Source organism: Capra hircus, chromosome 3 (genome assembly GCF_001704415.2).
Source record: "Capra hircus breed San Clemente chromosome 3, ASM170441v1, whole genome shotgun sequence".
NCBI lineage: Eukaryota > Metazoa > Chordata > Mammalia > Artiodactyla > Bovidae > Capra > Capra hircus.
The window spans coordinates 113,426,002-113,438,834 of NC_030810.1; the positions used below are offsets into that span (position 1 = coordinate 113,426,002).

The 12,833-nt window shown below is 43.2% G+C and overlaps 1 protein-coding gene across 7 annotated transcripts in view; it reads left to right on the plus strand.

Moving 5' to 3' along the window:
- Window positions 1–12,833, plus strand: part of DDR2 (discoidin domain receptor tyrosine kinase 2) — a 169,499-nt gene that overhangs the window by 108,990 nt on the left and 47,676 nt on the right. The window contains exon 1 of one of the 7 annotated variants that reach the window (XM_013975425.2): window positions 1,595–1,718. The exons of the other annotated variants lie outside the window; for them this stretch is intronic. The gene's annotated coding sequence lies outside the window, so the exon portion shown is untranslated. Of the gene's footprint in view, window positions 1–1,594; window positions 1,719–12,833 lie in introns of those variants that run through there. 7 annotated transcript variants of the gene reach the window in all.

Sequence of the window (12,833 nt, forward strand, 5' to 3'; positions counted from 1 at the left end):
CACTTATTTGTTTGTTTATTTACTTAGTATATTGTACAGTTTTGGAAGCCAGTTCCAATTTTTTTTAGAATGAGTCAGAGTAAAAATAGTTAAAAAATCAATAACACCTACCCTTTATTAAATGTTACTGTTCTAAGCATTACTGTGCTATAAACATTACTAAGTACTTGACATTTATAACTCATATTTTCTCATAAACAAGTACTGTTATTACTGTAAAACTGAGACGCTTAAAGCTTAATTAATCTTCTTAAGGCCTTAAAACCTCTAAATTGCTTAAGAAAGAGTGAATGTAATAGTTAAAATGAATGATCCCCTCTCCTTCTGGATATCATTTATTGAACCCTATTGCCTTCCAGGAATTGTTAAATTCCTTGTACATTACATCTCTGCAAAAACCTTGCTTGGCAGGATTATTTAAGATGAGGAAGTGGAAGTTCAGAGAGGCTTAGTAGCTTGTCTTGAGATCCTACAATTTGGAAATGGCAGAATCAAGTTTTAAGTAGGCCTCTTGTGATTCCAAACTATGCCACGACTTTGTTCTCAACTCCTAGCTCATGGCTACCCAGCTGTCTCAACTTATCTCCTTGTTGAGGAAAAGGACACACTATTTTAGCAGGAGGCTTTCACTGACTTTGTTAACCAGGAAGTCTAACGTACCTTGTCCAATCCTTATCTCAGTACCCGGAAATCCAGTACAGCTTGGGGACCCCTCTTCTGGAGTTCTACAATAATTGTTTCTGGAGAGTATTTTAGGCTTTTAGGAAAACTGCAATTCTAAAGGGCTGTTCTTAAGGGAAATTTAGACTTGGGCAAAAGAAGTCTTGGCAAAATAACCTCATTGTACTTAGAGGAACCCAAATAAGTTTCCTTGGCACCTAGCAAGATCCCAGTATGTAGATATTTACTTGCACAGTGAACAAGTCTGAAGTAGTCTGCTCAGTAGGGTTTCTGGGGAGAAGGGGCCCAAATGACAGCTTCTTTAATTAGACCACCTTGTCCTCTCTGGAGCTGGAAAAACTAGGTCATGGTAGCCTGAGCTTGAAGAAAGAGGAACCAGGGATCAGATTTGAATTTCAGTCCTGATTGCCTTAATCAGCTGTTCATCCTTGAGTAAGTCAATTCACCTTTCTGAGCCTCAGAGGTTCTGATATTCATGGAGCCATTGGAAGGATTGATTTCTTGAAGGCCTGGCTCTGAAGTTTCATGGTTGCAGATGTTCCTTTAGGTCGTCAGCTGCCTCAGGTCCCCTGGTTGACCCTAATAGCTGAGCCGCACCCCCACCAGTCTTACCTGCCCTGTGCCAGAGGGGCCCAGCTGTCAGCTCTCCATGGCCTCAGGCCTATGTGCCCTGTGAGTGTTTTCCTGGAAGCTGCATATAGGACACTCATTGATGGGGAGAGCCTGTGGTCTGGAGTTGACAGTGAGATGGTAAACATCATGAAACAAGCGGCCCTTTCAGGCTCTCAACTTTGGCAGCACAGTGTGAAAATAATTCTTGGAAGCTGGGGCCTGGTGGCAGCTGCTTCTCCTCAGCCTGCCTGCCAGGCCCTACCAGAGCTCAGGAGGAACTGCCTTGCTGCCTGGGCATGCAGCAGCCAGCACTAGTAGTTTTCCACTCTGGGAAACTGGAAAAGTCAATTAGCTTCTCTGTCCAGGAGATTGGCGGGTAACGGAAGCGTAGGCAACCACCAAGACAACTCAGCAGGCAAAATCAGGTGATGCCTCTTTGCTTCAGGGTCTCTTGCTTCCCTTTGTGATTTTCTGCCTTCTGACGCTGCTTTATATTTCATAATGTGAAGCTCAGAGACAGATGGGTGGGTTTGGATTAACAATGAAGTGGGCTTGGGGGAAAGGAAGGGGACCTGACATTTAGGACTTGGGCCGACTTGGCAATTCTGAGTCTTCGCTCTTGGCTGGGATCCCTTCCACAGAAGCAGTTTGTCAAAAATAGGCGCATTCAACGGGAAAACCACATTGGTACTGCTGAGAAGTGCCACGTTGGTTGCTGAGGGCCAAGGTTTATCCTGGTTCCAAAGACCCACTAGGATGAGGAAGACCATCCAAGACCAGCTTGTCTACTTCCCTGTGTCCGTTCTCTGAGGCTCCTGGGAATAGCAATTCATCAAGGAACTTTGCCTAGTGGCTGCTGTGATGGCTTTTATCTCTGAGCTCCCTTTCTTCATGCTATGCTCATTGGTCTCAGCTTTTAGACCTAGAGCTCTGCTCCGTTGTCTGAAGGTTTGTAATACTTGTAGCCCAGAGTCTTACTCTGGCTTGAGTTGGGGATCTTCTACTGACTAATAATCTGGTCAGAACTTCTCTTTCTCTCATGCAGTTCAATTCAGTTGCTCAGTCATGTCTGACTCTTTGAGACCCCATGCACTGCAGCATGCCAGGCCCCCCTGTCCATCACCAGCTCCCAGAGCCTGCCCAAACTCATGTCCATTGAGTTGGTGATGCTAACCAACTATCTCATCCTCAGTCATCCCCTTTGCCTCCTGCCTTCAATCTTTCCCAGCATCAGGTCTTTTCCAATGAGTCAGTTCTTCACAGCAGGTGGCCAAAGTATTGGAGTTTTAGCTTCAGCATCAGTCCTTCCAATGAATATTCAGGACTGATTTCCTTTAGGATGGATTGGTTGGATCTCCTTGCTGTCCAAGTAACTCTCAAGAGTCTTCTCCAACACTGCAGTTCAAAAGCATCAGTTCTTTGGTGCTCAGCTTTCTTTATGGTCCATCTCTCACATCCATACATGACTACTGGAAAAACCATAGGTTTGACTAGACTAACATTTGTCAGCAAAGTAATGTCTCTGCTTTTTAATATGCTGTCTAGGTTGGTCATGGCTTTTCTTTTCCAAGGAGCAAACGCCTTTTAATTTCATGGCTGCAGTCACCATCTTCAGTGATTTTGAGCCCCCCAAAATAAAGTCTATTGTTAAGACAGTACGTTTCTTACTGTTTCCATTGTTTCCCCATCCTCTCATGCAAATGCCCACAAAGCACTCTTGCAGCACTGTCCTCTAGAGATTGTTGTGGATTGGCAACAGGATGGTGCTTCCTGTGACAAACCCTGACCATCATCAGGGAAACACTGCTAATCAGGGTATTTTCTCAGCAAACATGGGCTGAGTGCCTTTTATGGCCAGGTGCTTTGAGAGGTTCTGGGGCAGATCAGTTGTAGCACCTGCTCTAAAGCTTTCAACATGTTGGTAAGATCATACTCTTCATTTATCCATCCTGGAATTCATCTTTCCATCCATCTACCCATCACTCTATCTCTTTCTTTCTTTATTTAATTGCTAAATTCATGGTGAGTGCCTAATGGTACTCTGTGTTTGTAGGTGGTGAGGGGGGAAAGAAAAAACCTGATATAATAGTATTTTCAAAATTGCTTACAATTTCAGTAAGGAGGTAAATAAGCACAAGTGAAATGGAAAGGCTCAGGTGAAGGTTGCTACCTAAATGGATGTCCCAATTGTTCTCACCATCACTTTTGTCCTCATACCATGTTTTAATGTTTTCCATAGTTTTGTCAGGCTTCTCTGTTAGACGGTGAAGTGTCTGCCTGCAATGCAGGACACCCACGTTTGATCCCTGGGTCAGGGAGATCCTCTGGAGAATGGAATGGCTATGCACTCCAGTATTCTTGCCTGGGAAATCCCATGGACAGAGGAGCTTGGTGGGCTACAGTCCGCAGGGTCGCAAAGAGTCAGGCATGACTGAGCGACTGAACAACAACAAACTTGTTAAATTCATGAACAAAAAGATGTGTGTGTGTGTTAGTTGCTCAATTGTGTCCAACTCTTTGTGACCCAGGAACTGTAGCCCGCCAGGCTCCTCAATCCATGGGGATTCTCCAGGCAAGAATACTGGAGTGGATTGCCATGCCTTCCTTCAGGGAATCTCCCCAACCCAGGGATCAAACCCAGGTCTCCCACTTTGCAAGCAGATTCTTTACTGAGTCAACAGGGAAGCCCTATAATGGCCCAGACTTTTAAGGAAGTCTCAGATATCTGCTGCCAGGTTAAATGTCACTAATAGGGGTTATTCTTCTTTAACTTCCTAGGCCGTTTTTTCCTTTCTTTAAAAATTTTTTATTTTATTTTATTATTTTTGCATATTTATTTATTCTTAATTGATTGCTTTATAATATTGGCTTGATTTACATCAACATGTTTTTAAGTTCTGCAATAATAAACAACACAATACAAAATTCTTCTTTTACTAGTTTTTTTACCTATATATATTTATTAAGGACTCAGTTAATGCCAGACACCCTACCATAAATCAGAGAGACAACAAAGAGAAAGCTAGATAGGATCCTTGCTCTCAAGACATGTACTGTTTAATGGAGAGGCCAAAATTAAACAATTATTTGTTCTAAAAGTGTAAAAAGTGCTATAAAAGAAAAGTAGTGCATTATAAGATCATGTAGCAAACAATTCTTATTAAGCTGAAGACACATAGAAATTCCCTGATGAAGGGATGGTCTGGGAGCTGGAGCTTGAGCAGGATTTAGGAGATAAAGGAGGGGAAAGGAAGAATGTTTCAGGCAAAGGGAACATCATGTTTAGAAAGACCTCCAGGCTGGAGGATACTTTGTGTCTTTGTGAAGTTGAAATAAGACCAGTGTGCTGGAATATAGAGAGCAAAGATCTGGGATAGCACAAGATTAGGCCAGAGAGGTAACCTGAGGCCTGATCATGTAGGCCTCATGGGACACATTATCTTGAGAAGAATGAGAAGCTGTTAGAATGTTCATGTTCGAATAAGGCTTTAGGAAGCTCACCTGTGTTACTATATGGAGAAGGGACAATAGGAGAGCCAGGAAGAAGAGCTAGAAGGCATTATAGTATTCCAGGCACGAGGTGGTGGAGGTTGGGCCCTGCGTAGAAGTAGTGGGGAAGGGGAGAAATAGCTGAACTTAAAAAATTTGCAGGAGGTATTGGACTGGCAAATTTTTTAAGTTCAGCTATTTCTCCCCTTCTCCACTACTTCTATGCACGGCCTGGAGACCTGGGTTCAATCCCTGGGTTGGAAAGATCCCCTGGAGAAGGGAAAGGCTACCCACTCCAGTATTCTGGCGTAGAGAATTCCATGCAAGCCCATGGGGTTGCAAAGAGTTGGACATGACTGAGCGACTGTCACTTTCACTTTCATTGGGCTGGCAAAAGAGTTCATTTGAGTTTTCTGTACCATCCATCTCGCTGTTCACATTGCTTGCACAGTGCGCTGATCCCAGGGTAGGCAAGGCGTGAGTTAAGAAGCTGGAAAAGGATTCAAGGAGCCGTTGGAACTGCAGACACAATTATTCTCTCCTGGCTGGCATGGCAGCTATAACACAGCCTCTCTCCTGGCTGACTCAGCAACCATAACATAACCATAACATAACCTCACTTAACATAACCATGCTGTCGCTCCAACACAGCCCCAGTGCAGCAGCAGGCAGGGCTTTCACGGCGAAGCTCATACAGGTGAACTGCACACAGTAGCCCGCGGCCAAGCGAGTACCTCGTGATACACATGTGCAGTGCTATGAATGATCTCAGCCATTACATAACCATGCAAAGTCATTGTTTACAGAACATGGGGTGGGAGAGCCTGACTGGTGCTATCTTGTTAATTTCCTCACACCATCTTATGGAAAAATCTGAATAAACTTTTTGGCCAAACCAATAAATTTGAGGGATTTGCTGATGAACCAGATGATTCTCAGAGGCCAAGTTTACATCACACTTCTTGATTGCCTCTTAGCAGAAATAACATGTCATCTATCATCTTGAATCCTTCCTCTCCAAAAAGTTTGTATCAGTTTCCAGGCAGAGGTTCAGAGACCACTGCCCCTCTCCCCCCACTCAGGGAGAGCCCTTCTAGTTTTTGTCAGTGTTGTTGCTACTCTGCTATTTACACACAGTGGGCTTAAACCCTTTTGTGATGGAAGGACTGGAGGGGCTGAGGAGGAGGGGCCTCTGAGACATTCAGCATTTTTTATGTGAAGAACTGGAGCCTCATCTTCTCCCCCAGTTCCTCTAATTATCAAACTTGATTGTGCATTAGTGCCAATGGCTGTGGGACCATCCTTAGCCGGGCCCCATCTGCAGATCCAGTAGGATGGGGGTAGGGACTGAGAATTCGCATTTCTAACACGTTCCTGGGTGTTGCTGGTGCTGCTGGGCCTGGGAGCATGCTCAGAGGACCACAGCTCTAACACAGTCGTACATAAGGAGACCGGAACCTTGGGGAAGGGAGTTGGCGCTCCTTTGTACCAAGGAGAATATCCCAGGTGGGATCTCAGGTTTTCTCTCTCTCTGTTAAACAGGGTAAATTCCCATATACGTTTACTTAGACCATAAAATAGAAAGGATCCCTGAACCTAGGAAATATAATGGAAACAAAATGTTTCATGAAGGCAGCTACAACAGCAGCAGCTCTGTTGAAACTTCTTGGTTGCTGTTCCCAGGATAAGCTATGCCTTGGTAGGGAAGTTATTTGCAACAATATCATGATTCACCCCAGGCGACCCCCCTTCCCCATTTCTGGTTTACTTTAGATGTTCCGGGAAACAGTTCTCATTACACTCACAGCTCAGTGTCTAGAGATACATGATAGCCGGGAATGAAAGCCCAGTGGGACTGTGAACATGGATTTCTCTTTCTGTCCGGCATGGCCTCAGAAGATCATCTGGTGTTCAGGCTGGGAGGGATCTGGGAGCAGAGTGGTTCCCAAGACTGGCTGCACAGCAGAATCACCGGGAAAACTTTAGAAGTGTGCAGGTTCCTGGGCTCAGCTTCAGAAGCAGAGGCTCACAAATGAGTATCCTAGAACCTTCCCAATTGGAGAAGGAAATGGCAAGCCACTCCAGTATTCCTGCCTGGAGGATCCCAGGGACAGGGGAGCCTGGTGGGCTGCCGTCTATGGGGTCACACAGAGTCGGACACGACTGAAGTGACTTAGCAGCAGCAGAACCTTCCCAAGCAATTCTAAACAATTGGTCCATGGACTGGCTTTTGGGAACCACTGCCTTAGCGAACATCTATTCTGACTCCCTTGCTGTCCACAGGAGAAAACAGATCCGAAGAGGCTGTGGCGTTTGCTCAGATCCCACATGGGTTAAGTGGTGGAGCCAGGAATGAACTTGAAATCATTTGCTTTTCAGAGGTTGTAAAGTTTAGTGTTGTCACAGACTCTAGAGCCAGATTCTAATCTGAGTTAGTATTTACTCAATGAAAGGTCTTGGGCAATTATTTAAATTCTTTCTGGTAAAATGGGTAATAAGTGGGAAACCTGAAATAATGAGTAAGAAAACGCTTATCTTGTTGCCTGACACTTGATAAATGCCTCTAAATGAATGTTATTATTACATATTTCATCGAATTTAAGAAACTGCTGACTCTAAGATGTGTCATTACTTTCTGTGCCTCTAAGGAAAGAAAAACACCGATGAACCATGACTCACTATTTGCTTGCAAGATGCATTCAGATTTTAGGGATGTTCACATGTGGAAAAAATGGGAAATACGGTATTCCACTTCTCTTTCCTCCAGCCTATAAACATAATTATGTTATTAAATTAAATGCTTCAACAGTAAATGCAGATCTGTGAAGAAGAAACACAACATTTGAGAAGAACAGCAAGGAGACTAGTGTGGCTGATGGGAGGGTAGGGTGGAGGTGAGGTTCAGGACAGTCAGGGGGCAGGTTATGTGTGAAGATTTTTAATTTCATTACAAGTGAGATGGGAAGTTAATGGAGAGCTTTGAACAGAAGATTTACATGATCTCATTTATATTGTAGTAGATATATGGGGAAGGGTAGGGTGGATGAAGGGATGCCAGGTAGAAGATTCTTATTCTATTCGTGGTGACAGAGGACAGTAAATTGGCCTAGACTGGTAGCACAGTATTTGCAAAAGGTAGATGGGATATGGGAATACTTTTTAGAGTAGCTAACAGAATCTCCTATCAGCTGATGGACTGGATATGAAGTGTGAAAGGAGTCAAAGATGGGCCTCAAGATTTTTGGTTCAAGTCATTGGAATAATGGAGTTGGCTGAAATGGAAAGACCCAGGAATGAGTTTCAGAGGGAGAATATTTTACTCAGCTTTCTTTTTATTCCTAAGCTATATCTATCTCAAAGGTTTACCTTCTGTTTTCAAGAAATGTTTTAAAGCAACTATTCTCTCCCCAGTTGTGCACTGAGAAACAAAAGAAAAATGAACAAGACACAGTCCTTTTACTTTTTCCCTCCAAAACTTTGCCATCTGTAGGGAGACAGGACTAGACACAAGTGTTACATAGCAGTGTATGCCTACTGCTATAAGAGAGATGTTGGAAATGTCAGAAATCAGAGCAAGGAGAAATTTATTGAAAGTGGTACTATCCTCCCTTCAAAATGCTTCCTTTAGTTGAGTACAAGTTTATTAGATGGCCAAAGGAGGATGCTACATAATAACGTAGGCTAGTCTTTCCACTGAAGGTACACTGACCTCCTTGCTCAAACTCAACCAACCAAAAATGCTCGTTCCTTGCATTCCCTGTTCCCTTTACATGAAGCGTGCTCCCCTCTGGAGTCACCTGGTTTGCTGTCTTCCTTCATTGAGATCTGCATTCAGTTGCCTTATCTTTACCATCTTCTCTCAGATCAGATACTTATTTGCTTTCTGTCCTCTCTTCCACCCTAGAATGTAAACTCTGCGACAAAAGGTACTCTGTCTCTTTTGTTTGCTACTGTAACACCACAGAAATCCCCCCAACTCACTGAGCAAGTTAATAAAAATAAGCATTAAAAACCTCACAGATTTGGAAAGCAATGCTCAAATAGATTTTCATGCTGGGGGTGATGTTGCGGATAGGACTAGCTTTGGGAACCAAGCTTTGGTTTCAGAAGGGAGAGGGGAATGCCGGGGTGCAGCTCTCTTTTGGATCTGCTGAGCAGCTTGCGTCTTGGGAGAGACTGCTTGCCTCCAGTCACTCTTTTGGCTGAAGCAGAGAGGGCAGTCTGGTGCGCTGGGACAGACTTTGGGTTGGGACTCAGAAATGTGATCCAAGTCAAACCCCTACTGCTTAACAGTCATGGGACTTCAGTTTGTTTCCTCATATATATAATCTGAAAATAATAGTACATGCCCTGCCTATTATATTGAGTTATTGGAAGGGTAAAGTGAGGTAGGCAATTGGACAGCACTTTGCAGACTGTGAAGAATTGTGTTTTAGGGGTCAAGATGGCAATTGAGGGCACTGCAACATGGATGATTCTCAAAGGAGCCAGGAATAGCTGCCTTGGCCAGCTCAGCCCCTTCCCCAGGAGGTCCCTGAGAGGAATATACCCACAAGCGACAGTTGCAAAGGGAAAGCAAAGTACAAGTAACTGCACCTGTGTCCCAAACGTCCGTGCAAGTACTCTGGAAGACTGGACTAGGGCATGTAGATTGTGGGCTAGACCTCCAGAAGCTTTTCCTTGCCATTAAGTCACTGGTGCTAAAGATTAAAACATTTAGTACACCCAACACTATGTAGGAGAAGTTTCAAGCAGGGGGCTGGAGCAGACCTGGAGTCAGGGTACCACTTTTGCTGAGTGATGGAATCGAGCAGAAGAGAGGATTATGTGTGTGATTTTGAAATGTATATTGACCTCACTCATTAGTAATCTTGGCTCACTGGCATCTTGTATTAGAATTTCCTAATCCTTACTTCTCCCTTCAATTTCTCATTCTAGAGAATTCAGAGGTTGAGAATTTGATGCTTCAGTCGTGAAACTCCCAGGTTTACACTTAAGATTTGCATTTAAGAGTCTAGAATAATGATTATCTGTGGAACCAATCACCTCTGAAGGAGAAATTATATATTTGATAAGAAAAGGCAAAACTAAATACCCATGCTCATCTCTTGATTCAAATCTGACTTGGAAAAGGAAGTGAACAGTAACATAGAAGAGTTTCAGTTGGGTGTATGGCCATGTTTCTTGCCAAAGCTACCTATATATGATTTTCCTTAATCATACTATTTCTGGGAGAGTAAGCTGGCCCAGAATCATCCTTTCCCTAGGGTCACACAAGAATCCAGGAGCTTTGCTTGGTGTGATACACACAGAAGGGCCTCTTGCCTTCAGTGTGTCATTATTACAGTGGATGTCATTATTTTCCAAGCCCACCCTGTTCGCAAGGACAGCAGTTGGGCTGTTTCTGTGCCAACCTTGGACACAATGCTCATGTGGAATCATTTTCTCCTTGACGCTTCGCAGCCACGCCAGGGAACTTCTAGGAGAGGAGTTTGGCTCCTGCTAGCCTTGCAACTTCCCTACCTCTGTCGCCTTCCTGCCTAGGGAAATCTCACCTATCTTCCTGCCATGTCTACTTCATGCTACAGTCCCTTAACAAGCACAGGCTTTCTAGGAAGTCATTGGTTTTCAAGCAGTTTCTTTCTTATTTCTTCTCTGTCAACACAAATCTTCCAAATGGTGAAGGAATAGGAAGGCCTGGCTACCTGCTTTGACAAGGGGTTTGAAAATATACAAATAAAATCTCAATGTGTTATCCCATTCAATAGGTTACTTTTTGAAAAATGATTTCATTGATGTACAACTGACATACAGTAGACTACATACGTTAAAAAATGCATGATTTGGTCTGCTTTGACATATGTATAGACCTGTGAATTCATCACCATAGTCAGGATAATGACCATATCCATTCCTGCCAAATGTTTCTTTGTGCCCCTTTGTAATTCCTCCTGCCCACTCCTTCCTTCCCTAGGAAGCCACTGATTGTCTTTCTGTCACTGTGGACTGACTTGTTTTCACTTTCTAGAATTATGTATAAATGGAAGCATGTCACATGTACTCTTTTTTGCCCAACTTCTTCAGTACTTTCCCTCAGCAGACATTTTGAAAGTCATCTGTGCTGTAGTAGGTACTGATGGAGCATCCTCTTTTGTTCCTACTGGGTAGTAGAGCTGGGACTACGGTGAGGCAAAGGAGGGGCCTAGGGTGCAAAGTGGAAGCGGGTGCTTGCCCTCTGCAAAGGCAGCGCTGGCACTCCCATGACCCTGGGAGTGAATGCCTCCTGACATTTTGTGCCCTCGGCTTCTCACTTGCTTCATCCCAGTCCTGCTGAGTAGTATTTCATTGCATGGGTATATTGTGATTTGTTTATCCCTTTACCTGTTGATGACATATGATCATTTCCCAATCTTAATTACATATTGGAAATAAAGCCGTTAGGCACACTCCTAAGTCTTTGTATGAACATACACTTTTATTTCTTTTGGGCAAATACCTAGGAATGAACTGGGCTTCCTAGGTGGCTCAGTGGTAAAGAATCAGCCTGTTGATGCAGGAGACTCCGGTTTGATTCCTGGGTTGGGAAGATCCCCTGGAGGAGGAAATGGCAACACACTCTAGCATTCTTGCCTGGAAAACCCCATGGACAGAGGAGCCTGTCGGTTTACAGCCCATGGGTCACCAAGAGTCAGACACGACTGAGCACGCACCCAAGCATAGCTATGTGGGTCTACTTCTAGACTTTCTCCTGCTTCATTGGTACGCTTGTCTGTCTTTACACCAATATCACACAGTCTTGATTTCTATAGTTTTGTAATGTCTTTAAGTCTGATGTTAGTCCTTCCGCTTTGATCTTCTTTTTCAGTTTTTCAGCTTTTCTGTGGTCTTCGCCTTTCCATATGCCTTTCAGAATCAATCCGTTCATTTACACTAAAGTGTCTGCTGAGACTTTGATTGGGTGGAATGGGCGAGTTGACTCTCCTGACCCATGAGCGCAGTAGTGTGTATCTCTACTTCTTTAGGTCTTCCCTTTCTTTTTGCGGTGTTGGGTAGTTCTCAGTATTTAGGTCTTTCACTCTTTTGTCAGGTTTGCTGTTCTTGTTCAGTCACCTAGTCATGTCTGACCCTTTGCAACCCCATGCACTGTAGCACACCAGGCCTCCCTGTCCCTCACCTTCTCCCGAAGTTTGCCCAAGTTCATGTCCATTGCATCCAGCCATCTCATCCTCTGCCCCCCTCTTCTCCTGCCCCCAGTCTTTCCCAGTATCAGGGACTTTTCCTGTGAGTTGGCTGTTTGCATCAGATGATCAAAATACTGGAGCTTCTACTTCAGCATCAGTTTATTCCTAAATATTTTATAGTTTTTGATGGTATTTAAATTGCAACTGTTCACCATGTATAAACTTTATCTAATTTTTTATATAATTGATCATATTATCTCCAATTAAAGACAGTTTTACTTCTTCCTTTCCAATCTGGGTATCTTTTATTATTGTTTTCCCCTTGACTTGTTGTTCTATCAGGAAATTTCAGTATTCTAAAATATTCAATCATTATTAGAATAATTTCAATATTCCAACATTGAGCTATAGTTGACATATAGCAGCATACTAGTTTCAGGGATACAGTATATTGAAATGATAATTGTACATATTGAGAAATGATCACAACAGTAAGTCTAAGTTGACATCTGTCACCATGCATAGTTACAAAAATATTTTTCTTGTGATAAGAACTTTTAAGTTCTAAAGTTCTACTCTCAATAACTTTAAGTATGCAGTACAGTATTATTAATTATAGTCCCATGCTGTACTTTACATCCCTATGACATGTTTATTGTATAATTAGAAATTTGCACCTTTTGATCCCTTTCACCCAGTTGGCTCGTCCCCCACCACCTGCCTCTGGCAACCATCGATTGATGTTCTCTGTATCTGTGAGCTTTTTTTTTCTTTTTTTGATTGTTTGGTTTTTAGATTCCACATGTAAGTGAATCATATGCTATTTATCTTTGACTTATTTTCACTTAACATAATGCTTTCAGGATCCAT